Consider the following 13,164-nt stretch of genomic DNA (forward strand, 5'->3'; position numbering starts at 1 on the left):
CTCCATCTGTGCCAGGTTTATTACTAAGATTCATTTATCAACAACCTTAAAGGCACAGGTCTATCTCTAACCATTACCATGATAAATCAACAGTGGGAGAGATTACCCCATAAAACCCAGAGATTCTTCTACTTTTTTCTCTGGAAACATACAACAGTGACACCTCATAGACAAGGTATTGAAAGTAGAGGGACACAGGGTCTGATCCACCCTGACAATCTCGCCCAGTCTCAAACAGCACCACTCTATCTGTCTGGCATAGATAGAGCTCATTCCACAGTCGGTCTGGCTCTGGTACCAGACAAAAGGAGTCCTAGAGAGGAGCAGCAGTACCTGCTGAAACTGGAACAGATTTTGAACTGAGAAAGGGTAGATTTAGACTGGACATAAGCAAAAGATTTTTATTATGAGAGTGGTGAGGCACTGGAACAGATTGCCCAGATAAGTTGTGGATACCCCATCCCTGTAAATAAATGTTCAAGGTCTGGTTGGATGGAGGTCTGGTCTAGCACACAATAAGATGTCCCTGCCCACAGCAGTGGGGTTCTTGGACCAGATGGTCTCTAAAGATCCCTTCCAATCCAATCCAAAACATCCAATGACTCCATGATTCTACTTGCCCTATAATCTCCTCTCTGCCTTTCCTGGCTACCACCCATGCAAAGCACACCTGCTTGGGAAAACAAGAGAGCACCAACCAAACAGTGCCAAGAGACAAAAAGATCCGAGGTAAACAAAGACAACTCTACAGAAAGCCATAAGGCCCTGGACACTGATCCTCAAGCAAGCAGGAAGGACAGCTCCACACGAACAGTACGCAAGGGCCACTCAGAGAAATGCTTAACTGCTGCAGAGCTGGCTACCTCTCCAGAAGGAAAAGTAGCTCTCCTTTGAATGTTTTCTGATCTTAGACCTACTTCTTCCATAGTTCTAGAATATTGACTAAAATGACACTTCGGTGCATTTTCCATCTGGAGATTTGTCAGACATCTACCCAGCCACAGAGCTGCCCTCTTCCTCATCGCTCCACACATAATACAAACAACAGAACACCCTCCATAAATCATGCAAAGTTTAAATTGTTTCAGAAATTGCATGCTCAGCATCTGGGAACATATACATTTCTTAATGATTTTCTCAGTACTGCCTGTGCTGCTAAAGACTTTTCAACCCATTCACCTCAGGAAGCATATATTTAGCATGAGCAAAGATCTATTTTTTCTGAGAAAAAATGTCCTAGCTTGAAGCTTAAATAAATCAATGTCCCTAAGATTAAGGTATCTTGCTGCCCTCAAAACAAGTCCAGAAGAATTTCTTTCCAGCTGAAAAAGATAAGTTTTATGCCTTTTTCTGCCATTCTGTAAGCAAAAAAACCTGTGATTACATTTTTTTGGTGTTCAGAGTTAATTAAGTGGTTCTTGGAGACCATCGAGATTTGTTACACTATCTTCATTTCTATTCTAGGAAAGCAACCTGTAGTGTTGTCCCAGTCATTGCTTTTCCAGGATGTTAGCTCCTCCAGTGGGTAACCTCTTCCAACTCATCCAAATTTTATCTTCTCCTCAGAGTCTCCTTTTGAAAGTCCTTTTGGCCCAAGACATGGTCCCAGGAAAAGTAACCCATTCTAATCTGTACAAGACCACTCACTTTCTCCACCTACTGAAGACCCAGACACCATCTCTACCCAAACAGAAGATGAGGGCCAGATTCTCTCACTCTCCTGGTACCAGTATCACGAGATTAAGTCCTTAAACATGAGGAAAGCCTCCCCGTGTTTGGGCAAAAGCTCAACAGTTACCACCCAACTATCCACCAAACTGTGTTTTAATAAATCCCAGTGATGGATGGAATATTCAGTAATGGAGCTACAGGAGTGCCATGCCAATGATGGAGCTGCACACATATAATCACTGTAAAGCTTGTAATTTCCTTCCTTTTTTCCTACCTGTCCCCACAGACAAGGGAAATACCAACACTTAACAAGTCTGCCTCGTTGGAAGATATGACTGCCATCACCGAAGGAGATGCAACTGAAAATCCTCCACTATTCCCCCTCCAAACTCATCGACTCCAGTCATAAAAACCACATTTCACTGCTTGCTGCTCTGCTCTACATTCACGTTTGGGCTCTGGAAGATTTTACTCTCTGGGAGACCAATCACTTCACTTCAGGTAACAGCTTGCAGAAAAAGATGGCTTGTCCAGATCTATAAGCTTCACATGTATATCGAAGGTGACCACTTAAGATCAAAGCAAAATAAAGCCTTGAAGGGAGCAGTGCATGTATCAAGAGGCCAGTTCCCAACAGCTATCTGTACTCAAACATACAATGGAGTTGCTCATCACATAAGCCTATAATTAGTGGTCTCCAGATGAAAATAGGAATTCAATTTAAATTCTTCCAGAATAGCCAGAGGCTTTTTGGTATTTTCAGGATGTCATTTGGGTGTCTGGACTTTTACACAGCCTGAAACAAAGAAAGAAAGATAAGGAAGTCTGATATACAGCCTGAGCACAAAATCTATGCTTCAGCTATAATGAAAGGATGTTTCTGCAAAAAGCAAAGTGATGCAAACACAAGCAGGACACCAATGGGAAAACATATGTGACTTCTGTGGCAAATTATACATCACTGCATACAATATTTCACTGTGGGCAACACACTAGAAGGAGGGAAAGCAAAAGAAAAAAAAGAAAAGGTGGGGAATAACGGGGGAAAAAGGCACTCAAAATGAGAACATTTTAACTTTCCTGCAATCCCACCCACTGCAAGGACACAAGATGCTCATGGATCCCAGGCCAAACACACTCCTGAGGAGCCTTGTTAGTCCTCTCCAGAAACAGTGTGGAAGTTTGCTCTCTCCATTACACTGGAGTGAAAGTCCCCCTTACACAGCAACTCTGCAGGTAAAGTGGAGGGAACTGGAACCACTAACACCCTGGCATGAAGATGTCAGAGCTCAGCCTCTCAAAGGAGGGCCCCAGCCATGAGGCAGCTGTCTTCTGCAGATGCTAAGAGCCAATGCTTCCATTCAGACACATGCCATATACTAACCCAGTAAGTAAAAACCAGATTATTTTTCCCCAACTGTTCCTTCCAGCATACTTTGTTCAATGGAAAGAAAACTAAAACCTAGAGAAGTTGTTGTTTTCATTAATCTCTGCAGACTCACTGCAATCATAATTGGGCAGCCTAACTGCTCAGAAGATTATGCCAATGATTCAATTGCACTGCAATACAAATAAAGATATCTGCATAAAGTGGGCTGCAAAGTACTACATACAAAAACCTAATGAAGTTATACATTTGTGCATCATTACCCTTTCTAATAGAGTTTGGAAAATAGAAGGCAACATACTATTATATATCATGTACTATTATTCACATAAGTGCCTAAATTACAGAGTTTTGGGAGATACTAGTTATATGCTTATTAAAAAGTCATTTATTTCATTACATAATACACAGATTTCTTTCAAGATTGAAATAGGAAACATGAAAGCGACATCTGAATAGCAAGTCTAAATTAAAAAATTTTTTTGCTGCCATAACAACAGCTTTTCCCTTCAGATTTTGGTTTCCCGTCTCATACTGAACACAGCAGGAGGAGAGTTTCTGAACTCTAATTCACGCTCTTCACATTTATCATCTTCTTCAAAAAAAAGTGTGCTGAGTACAAACTGTGACAGGAGTTCACAACTTCTCAGAACACTGTATAAAATTGTTCATGCCACAGAAGTACCAAGTTAAAGGACCTGAATAAATCAGGTTTAGACTAAACATTTACACTAGAGGCTCTTGGGGGCAAGGGGGAGGTAAACATCTGCACCAGATAGAGCAGAGACACAGAAACCATTATTTTAGAAGCAGAGCACACCCACAAATGTGCCAAGAATGTTTAGAGGTAGGGATACAACCAAGTTAGCCTTTGCAGCACTTGTGATGGAAGCCTTGCCCACCCTGCACACACACACGAAGATGCTGAGTAGCTGTGAATCATATATCCATTAATGAAGGCCTGGTGATATTTCACACCCAGCTATCACTTTTTGGTTCTCTTCCTTCTTCTTTTCACCTTGTACCTAACTGATTACAGGCTTGGCTAGCACTGGAATTTGTTCAGCTTCACAGTACACTGGCCAGGGAACTCCACAGAGGGGCTGCAGCAGTGCCAGTGGCCGTACAGCGCAGTCAGCCCCCAGCTGGGGAGGCAGGATCCCACCAGCCCCTCCTTCAGCAGGGGAATGGGGACAGGGACTGATGTCAGGGCACAAAGGGTACTTCAGGTCAGCTGACCTCTGGAATCAGCTGCTCTTCAATAAAGGTTTTCCCACCCTGTGAACACTAACTTCCAAACCCCAAATTCAGGGTTTGATGAGCCTACCTTTTCAGAAGCAATTTAATATCAAAAATGGCTTTCTAAGCACTCCCTCCCTTCTCCCTCAAGGCATTTTGCAGAGCTTCAGGGAGACAGAAGAAAACTTCCTCTCAGAATTTAAATATAAATTTATATTCAAAACAGACTTAATTCCTAAACTGCAGTTTGTTTTATGTGAAGGGATTTGTCTTTATCATAGAAACCACAGCTGTTAAAACAGTGTCTGATAGTGCTTTTTTCCTATCATCACTATTCCTTCATTAACCACAGTGTGTATCTTTTATCTTAACTGTCAAAAGAAGCTCTGAAGTACTGAGGTATACAGCTTCTACTTGAGTTAAGAAGGCCATTACCACCCTCACATCAGAGACACATAAACCACAACTACCCCAACACTGCACAACACTGAAGTCACATAAGCAACATCTTTCCCAAATTGTTCTTTTAATCATTCAACATGCACATCCTCATCTAGAAACACCAAGCAAGATGCAGCCCTCCTCCACAACCAGCTTTTACAACCAAGGATGCCACACGCTGTTTTTCATAACAGTAAGAGGTAACACCAAGTCAGAGTGCAGCTGGCTGGAGTGAGATGCGTGTTATTCTTCCTTTGACTTCTCCACATACTCTTTTCGCCCGCGCTCAGTGATGTGGGCTTGAAGCTCTTGAAAAAGAGCATGAATCTAAAATTACACACAACATTTAGTCTGAATGGGTCTTTGAAGGTTTTCAAGAGATTTCTCCTGGATTCAACAACTAGCTTTTGGAAGAGCTAACAGCAGCACCTTTCTTGTATCCCTGCAGATGGGATGGCTGTACTCACATCTAATCCCCAAACCTTCACTTTACAACCTCCTCCAGCTTCTCTGCCTTAAATCTTCGGAAGTGCAGGGAGTCTGAAAAGAAATGGAATAGAAAAAAATTAAAACCAAAATGAATTTTTGCCTTTTCTTTCAACCTGTCTTAAAAGAACTCTTAAGTTCATTTAAAATTAAGAGTGCAGCTTTCAAGGCATAAAAAACGTTTCTTAAAAAAAGAACTTTTACAATGAGAAAGGAGTTGGAACAGAATACCTCAATATTAATGGTTTTAAAGAGCTGAACAGGAAGTTCATGAAAGGTATCCTTAGCCATGAACACTTTGTGGTTTTCATTGAAATGTATTGATGTATCACAACTTTGGCTGAACTTCTAACTGCACATATTTCAGGGCATTAGGTAACTTCAGAAAAGAAGTCCTCTCAGCACCAGGGAAAACTTCTCCATTACAGCGCTGCCTCTCGTGTTCCATTGAGCTGGTGGGCTTTCCCTACCTCGGTGGCCAAAAAAGACCCATGCTGGGAGAAGGGGATGATGAAACACATAAGTAACATCAGTCAGGGTCTAGACAGTGATTTTCTATGCAAGCCTTTCTTGTTTCCATGCCGTGGTAAAGCCAGATTGAGAAAAGGTGTTGAACTGTAGCTAAAGGCACTCCGGAAAAACAAAACACCGCAGCAAGGGGAGTCGGGCCAAACACAACTGGATGTGTTTGCAAACCCTGCCAGGAGCATAATGACCATTGTAAAATGTAGCTGTCCTGACAAGGCAAAGGAAAAATGCTCCCATGCACATGCTATTCAAAGCCTGTGACAGCTTAGGCTGCCAGGCTGCTAATTCCTGCTGTTTGTAAATTCTTAAACAATCTGTTGACTAGTCTTTCAAGAAGAAATAGCCTGGCACTCACTCCAAGTCTTTTCTTCACATAACTATCCGTAACAAAAGAAGAGTTGACCTGCAAGTAAGCCAACAACCAGCCAGAGGAATTTCCCTCCTGCCAATTCCTGGATGTCACACAATCCCTGTAGATGTATTTACCATGCTAGTTATCATTTACATGACCAAACTCTAGCTTGCACCTGGCACTTTAACAACAGTGCTAAGAATCCAGGTGGAGAAATTTCCCCAGGGACTATGGAAAGCCCTTAAGGGCACCTACATATCAAATCTATGACTCGGTAAGAAAAGATAGATGTGTAACTATTTTACTACCAACTGAACAATATTACTCAAGATATGTCCCTCCACTTTTTCCCCCAAAACACGTAAGCGCAGTTACCAAATATTTGAAATATGCAGGAATCCTTACATAAACTAGACATTAGAGCATGTGTTAAATTCCCCAGCACTGCCAATGTAGACAGATCCTTTCATGATTAAGCACAAATGGTTATGCAGGAACTGAAGGCAGGCACCTTCATGGCAGATACGCAACATTCATAACTCCTTTGTTCTCATGTCTTGCAACACAAACCATCTTACTAGTCGTTAAATACTATGTTTCCATATAATTTTAAAATTGTTCCACAATAAAGTGTTTTCTAAATATAATGCTTTCCTCTACCAACACTAAAAACACTGCTTGAATTAGGCAGTTTAATATGACCAGGGAGGCTTAACAGAGAATGAGGTGAATTTAACAGCAACCTTTAATTATTTAAATTAAATAATTTCCCCCCCTGCTTGGGGCAGGGGGGGAAATTAGAACTAATCAGCCACAATGAACTTTCCTATCCATTTCAACCTGGGGGAAAGTTTTACATCAGGAAAGTGTTTGTTAATCTTTCTCTCTGGTCACACAGGGACATGAGCAATGCTACTACAGGTTACCCATCGGGGAGGGAGGTGTTCTGCCCTAATTGCAGCCAAAAGGTAGGTCTGTACAGAGAAACCTCAAATAACACTGCAAGTTTACATCTGCCTTGGCAGGGAGCAAAACACAAAAAGGGAAACAGGGAGAGATGTTTATGGTCCAACCCACCACAGCAGACTGAAGCATCAAACAGTACATGTGCTTACAGCTCCTCTGCTCTGTGCCACAGCTTCCCCGACCCTACTCCCGTTGCATCATGTACAAAACCCATTAGTAATTGTCTGCTGCTGTGCTCCTGCCTTCAACACAAAGCCGTGCATTTTTTGAACGCTGCTTTGTATCAAACCCACTGCAGTCAGTTAGGCATTGCTAAACACTTTTGAGTCCAAACACAGCTACCGTACTTCACAATATACTGCAGATTGTTTTAGAAGTGGAGGAAAGGAAAAAAGCAAAGTCAATAAATCTTTAGCTTAGGGCAATGTTACCTTGTGTTTTGCAGCTGCTCTATAGAAAAAATTATGCTTTATAGCAAAATTTAAGAGAAAGTTTTTAATTAAAGAATATCTTGATCTCAAAACTTCACCAATCTGATTCAAACTCCAGTTCCCTCTCATCAGATAAGTAGTTTTGGTTTATATACCAATTTTTTAAAAGTACCGGTTGAACTGCTAGGACTAAAAGCATATATCTGAAAAACAATCCTGAAACTACAAAGGTCTCACTGTCTGCCAGGAAAGAACATCAAAAACACACTCCAGCTTGACTGGTGGTTGGACACTGCCAGCCTAAAGCCAAAGTGTTCAGAGCCAGATACTCCAAGTAAGAGCGAAGCTGTCTCTGCACTCTTCAGTGTGCAAATGACCCAATGTCAAGACCCAACGTCCAACCTGGGGAGAGAGAAGGCATAATTTCCTACAAAGTGACATGGCTTTCAACCGTGATTCAGGCCCCACTTATATCAGAGGGAAGTACTTCAGCACATCTATTCTACTAGCACAAGTAGGCCAAAATCAAACTAATGAAGACATTAAAGTACTGCCTAAAACGCAAAAGCAAAGCCAAAGGAGCCACATATTGCTAAGCGAAATGAACACATATTTTCCTGGTAGGTAAAAATGTTTTCCCAGAACATCAAAATCCCTGCCACAACTTAATAGCAGCATCCCAAACTATTTAGATCCAAAAGTTTTTTAGGAATTTTGGAAACAACATCTTTTACAGAATTAAGAATGCATAATGCCATGTTTAACTCCTGACCATGAGTGACCCAAAGTTAGCACTTCTCCTCACAGTCCATCTTACCTTACTTGCGCCAATTCCAATGGGTTACTTACAATTAACATACCACCTATCAGTTACAAGGGTGGCAAATGTTTTCCTTTAGAGAGGAAAAGCTTCTTTTCTACACTGTTATTTGAGTCTAACACGGGATAGATTGTACCACCTGTATAAAAGGTTCACCACTGACTCCCTACATAAAAACTTGAATTGCTGCCATAAAGATTTTAAATATAGTAGAGTATTTAGAGAGGTCAACCCTCATTCTTGCTCTATCATCTTCTCTGTTGACCTTACAGAGCTGTCTTGATTTGCCATGCAAGTCTGCAAGGAACAAGAAGAGACACTGCTTGGACCATCACTCCCTGTCTTCATGGGTTGGAGATGGCAGCCTCTAACTTACATACCATGAAGTGGGGACAGCTGAGAGCAGGCAACTCCTAGCACTGCTCCTAGGTCTGCTCATCCTTCTCCAGCACTATGTTCAAAGATACAAATCACTTACCCACAGTAAGGCTACACTGACATTTCAAAAGATCACAGAGAAGAGATGTCCTTTGGTATTTTTAACACAGGCAATTTTTAACACATACAAACTAAGCCCCAGACCTGGGGGGTTTCAGGTCACACACAACATGACTATGAACTTTATAAATTCAGATAATGATAGTATTTATAAAATAGAAACGTATTATGCAACCCTCTGTATTTAACACACTATTACAATTATGTATGCAGTGAAGTCCTTGCCAAAGCTTTTGCAGCAAGAAAAACCAGAACTCTGCTGAAGCTTTTGGAATTCACCTCCTAGAAGCCAAACAGGAAACTGCGACCACTGTTTGGGAAACCATATAGCCACAAGCAGTTCAAAGCTCAGGAATTATAGAGCATTTTTCCCTTTCCCCTGGCTGAGAAAGCCAGTCCAGTCATCATTTGTGCCACTTCCAAAGACAATTAGCAAAATCTGTTTCAATTAGCTTTTCCAGAGCTATGAGCACAAAGAAGAGTACTGTACAACTTCAGAAAGAAAAGGTGAGATCAAAAACAGGCAAACTGAGGCAGAAATGGAAAGGAGGCAGGGAAAGACCAGATAAAGCAAGGGACAAGAAATCCCAAAGCATGTCCCCCCAAAATGCTGGGTACTATGTGGGGTAAAGCCAATGCTTGTGTTCAGAACAAGGAGCCTTATTATACCAAGTTGGATTTCAAATTATCTTTCTCACTTCTCATTATCAAAATGATTCATTTCTTCCTAGACAAGACCTCCACAGTACACAGTATAATGGCTCTACTTCTTCTGTATAATGGTTAGATACATCTGCATATCTGCAACATCTTACTTAACACCAGCAAGATTAATGCACGTTTTGAGCATTCCTAACTTCTGGTTGACAAATTTTTTGTGGCAATATCCCATCCCTAGTCTTCCCCAACCTAGGCGTCTCCTTTGCTCCTCTACTGTTTCCCCTTTAGTACAATCCTTAACTGCTTTGTAACTCTAACAACTGCTACAACAAATGTTTTATTAAAGACCAGATGAAATAAAAATATTTTTCCTAACTCACATTTTAAGGTAGGAAAAAGAATATAAAGGATCATTTACTCTGACATAGTCTACCAACAGATTAACTTACGCTGCATTTTGTCCCATTTTCTATACATGGCTTTAACCATTCTTTCCTTTAATATCTGTTTTAAAACTTAACAGACTGACTGTTTCTTCTGTAAACACACAGTGGTTCAAACACACCAGGGCTGTTACCATTTCAAAAAATAACTTTTACACATGTTTATATTCTATTAGAGCCAAATCAAGAAATATGCAAAGAATGAAAACACAATACTTCATTGCTCAGAGCAGAGGTTTAAAACACCATGAAGTTCTCTTTCACAGAGTCTACAAGAAAGATGGAGAAAGAGGATATAGCGACAAGAAAGCAGGAAATGGCTTCAAGTCAAAAGAGAGTAGGTTTAGAGTAGATATTAGGAAGAAATTCTCTACTGTGAGGGTGGTGAGGCACTGGAACAGGTTGTCCAAAGAACCTGTGAATGCCCCATCCCTGGCAGTGTTCAAGGCCAGGATGGATGGGGCTCTGAGTAACCAGCTCTAGTGAAAGGTGTCCCTGCCCATGGCAGGGGAGTTGGAACAAGATGAGCTTTAAGGTTCCTTCCAACCCGCGCCATTCTATGATTCAATATGGAGAATATAAAATATGTTTAGTCACCCAAGAAAATAACAGCTTTTCCTACAGCTTCTGTTTCACTTACTCCAAGAAGTAGCAGTCTGCTGAGAAGGAAAAAATCAAAGTTCGTGTTTTCCCTGCCAATATGAAAAGTCACCTCAAGGAAATCCACATTTTATGCAACAAAATATACCTATTAATTTCTGTTCTTTATATAATACCTAGTATAGAGCAACAGCATTGCTATCTCTGTAACCACCAGTAACCACCAACACTGGAAATTAGTCAAGCAACTAATTGCAGACAAGCACAATTGTGTCACAGGCCTTGAGAGGAGGTGTTAAGTCACTCCATGCTGGGGAAGGGACACATGAGACCTTTCAGCTCAGTTGGCGGCTTGCAGTGCTCGTCCTCAGAAATCCTGCACTGCTGTACTGAGATAACAAGTATATGTTTGTACAAAGGGGTCAGTGACGTGAAATTAAGCCACCAAATTTCAACCAATTTTGCTATCTGAGAGCATGAGAATTAATTCATCAGAGCAAAGCTCTACTGCTTACACATTCTAAGTTTATTTGGAGCAGCAATTTATGCTCTGTATGCTGAAAGGTTACATACACATGACAGTCTTAATAACAGTCGCTCAAAAATTCACACAGAAAGATCCCAAGTACTATTCCCACTATGCCTGCCTGGATGCACAGGCAGTGTGTAACTTCCCTTTTATAGCACTAGGAAGTGTGGCACACATGTAATTAAAGCATCAGAGTTCCTTAATAATAATAATAATATGATTCCACATCTGATGGTTGGCTGCAGTTTAACAAACAGAAGAGCAATTAATGATTTGCACAAAACCAGGATGGAGGCTAAAAGCAAGATTTGTTTCCTCTAGACAAAGACAGAAGGACCCAAGTGATAATGATTACCTGTGAATATTCAGGAAAACAGATCATCTGTGATAAAAGCAACCTCAAAGTGTCTGGTATGCTATCATCACCCCTAGCTCCTATTTTTATCCTCAAAAAACAAAACAAACAAACAAAAAAAGAATTGACTAGTTTCTTTTGTATTACCAATGGCCCTACTCAGAAAAATAAGATGGTAATTACTCCTCCTTTTAAAAAACACCTTTTCTTCTTTTTAATACCTTCTTCTGCCCTTATAATATGGGCCAGCAGTCAATTACCATCTCACAGGAGTAAAGTCCAAAACATGCCACTTGCCTGAGTGGTGGCATCAACAGACCTCCTTTGGCAACACAATCACTGCTAACAGGCAACTTGCATCCAAAGTTTTTAGTTCAAAAAATTAATACAGTTTAAGAAACTCATCTATCACAATCAGTATTTGGGGGGAAACCCCATCACTGCGGTACGACCTAAACACAGCATCTACCTATGCAATTTCATTTAGAATGCAGGAAAAAAACCACAAGACTTGCTGTTCTCCCTCCTCCCCTTCCCCTGTGATTCATTTCTGAAGACAAAACTTCTCATTTCTAACATACATGAAATGTTCATGCTTGCCTGACTGGATGTGGAAAGGAAAGTACAAAAAGAGTAACTGGGTCAAGGGAGCAATTATCAAAAGTTGTATTAATGTGGAGAAAACCATGTGACAACAGGAAAACCAGCAGATCTAAAAATGCCTGTAGGCATGCTATTTCTTAACTCTGTACTCAGAGCATCTAACTAAAAGCTGCCAATCCCATGCTAACATTACAAATACTTTGCTTTTATCTTTGAAGATAAATGTTTTAAGAAAAAGGTTGTTTTAAACACAGATATTGTTATAGCATGAAAAAGCATGGAGCAAATGAAGGAAATGAGCTCTTAAAGCCTCCTAACACTACTTCTCTTCAGAAGCAAGAAGTGAACTTCCTGATCTTGATTCTGACAATAAGCTGCTGTTCTAAAGTAAGCTCAGTTTCTGAAGCCATTCCTGGTGGCCCTTAAGATAACAGCACTAGACTTAGACCTCCCAGTAGAGCTGCCTTTTTTTTTTAATACTTGCTCCCCATCAGAGGGTATCAAACCCACACTGTCGTTTCACTGGCAAACCTCAGCAGACACTCAGTAAAACCAATCTACTTCAGCTGCATTACTTCACCTTGTAAAATTGTGAGCTTCTCTGGAATTCAAAGTCCTTTGCTTCAAATTGAAACATTTTATCAAGATATTGTGTTGCTTTCTAGTTATGGCTAAAAACCGCGACAACACCCATTTCAAAAGTACTAATAATTTTACTACCATTTCCTGTATGGTGTGCAAATACCATCTGAGGTAAGAAAGTATTAGCTCCACAAGAGTCAAGCATTCATGTGTGCACTGCTCTGTTCCAAAGAAAAGGTTCTTTCACCCACAGCTTCTGAGAGAGGTAGAAACATGGCTAATCAATGAGCCTGTCACACTCAACTTACAAGCCTTTGGAAAACACTAGTTTTTAATCATCTATTTTTACCAACCAGCTGTGGCCACTTGACAAGATTTGCACAGGGTCTCTCACAGCCTATTAAAACTCCCTGTTGTGCTGTGAAAGCATTTGAGGTAGCTTATGCTTCTGAATTAGAGATAATAAAAGCTACAGACACTACTACATTAACAATAGCCAAGAAAATGCAAAGGAACATAGCTTGTGCATGAAACTCCCACGTGGAAACTCCAGTTTCTGCAAAACAAAACGCA

At 40.7% G+C, this 13,164-nt stretch overlaps 1 protein-coding gene across 8 annotated transcripts in view; it reads right to left on the bottom strand.

Annotated features, from left to right (window-relative positions):
- APBB2 (amyloid beta precursor protein binding family B member 2) overlaps window positions 1-13,164 on the bottom strand; it is a 169,610-nt gene that overhangs the window by 146,932 nt on the left and 9,514 nt on the right. For 7 of the 8 annotated variants that reach the window (XM_048302830.1, XM_048302833.1, XM_048302834.1 and 4 more), the window contains exon 2: window positions 5,206-5,278. The exons of the other annotated variant lie outside the window; for it this stretch is intronic. The gene's annotated coding sequence lies outside the window, so the exon portion shown is untranslated. The remainder of the gene's footprint in view (window positions 1-5,205; window positions 5,279-13,164) is intronic. 8 annotated transcript variants of the gene reach the window in all.

The sequence above is a fragment of the Corvus hawaiiensis genome, chromosome 5 (assembly GCF_020740725.1).
Source record: "Corvus hawaiiensis isolate bCorHaw1 chromosome 5, bCorHaw1.pri.cur, whole genome shotgun sequence".
Taxonomy (NCBI): domain Eukaryota; kingdom Metazoa; phylum Chordata; class Aves; order Passeriformes; family Corvidae; genus Corvus; species Corvus hawaiiensis.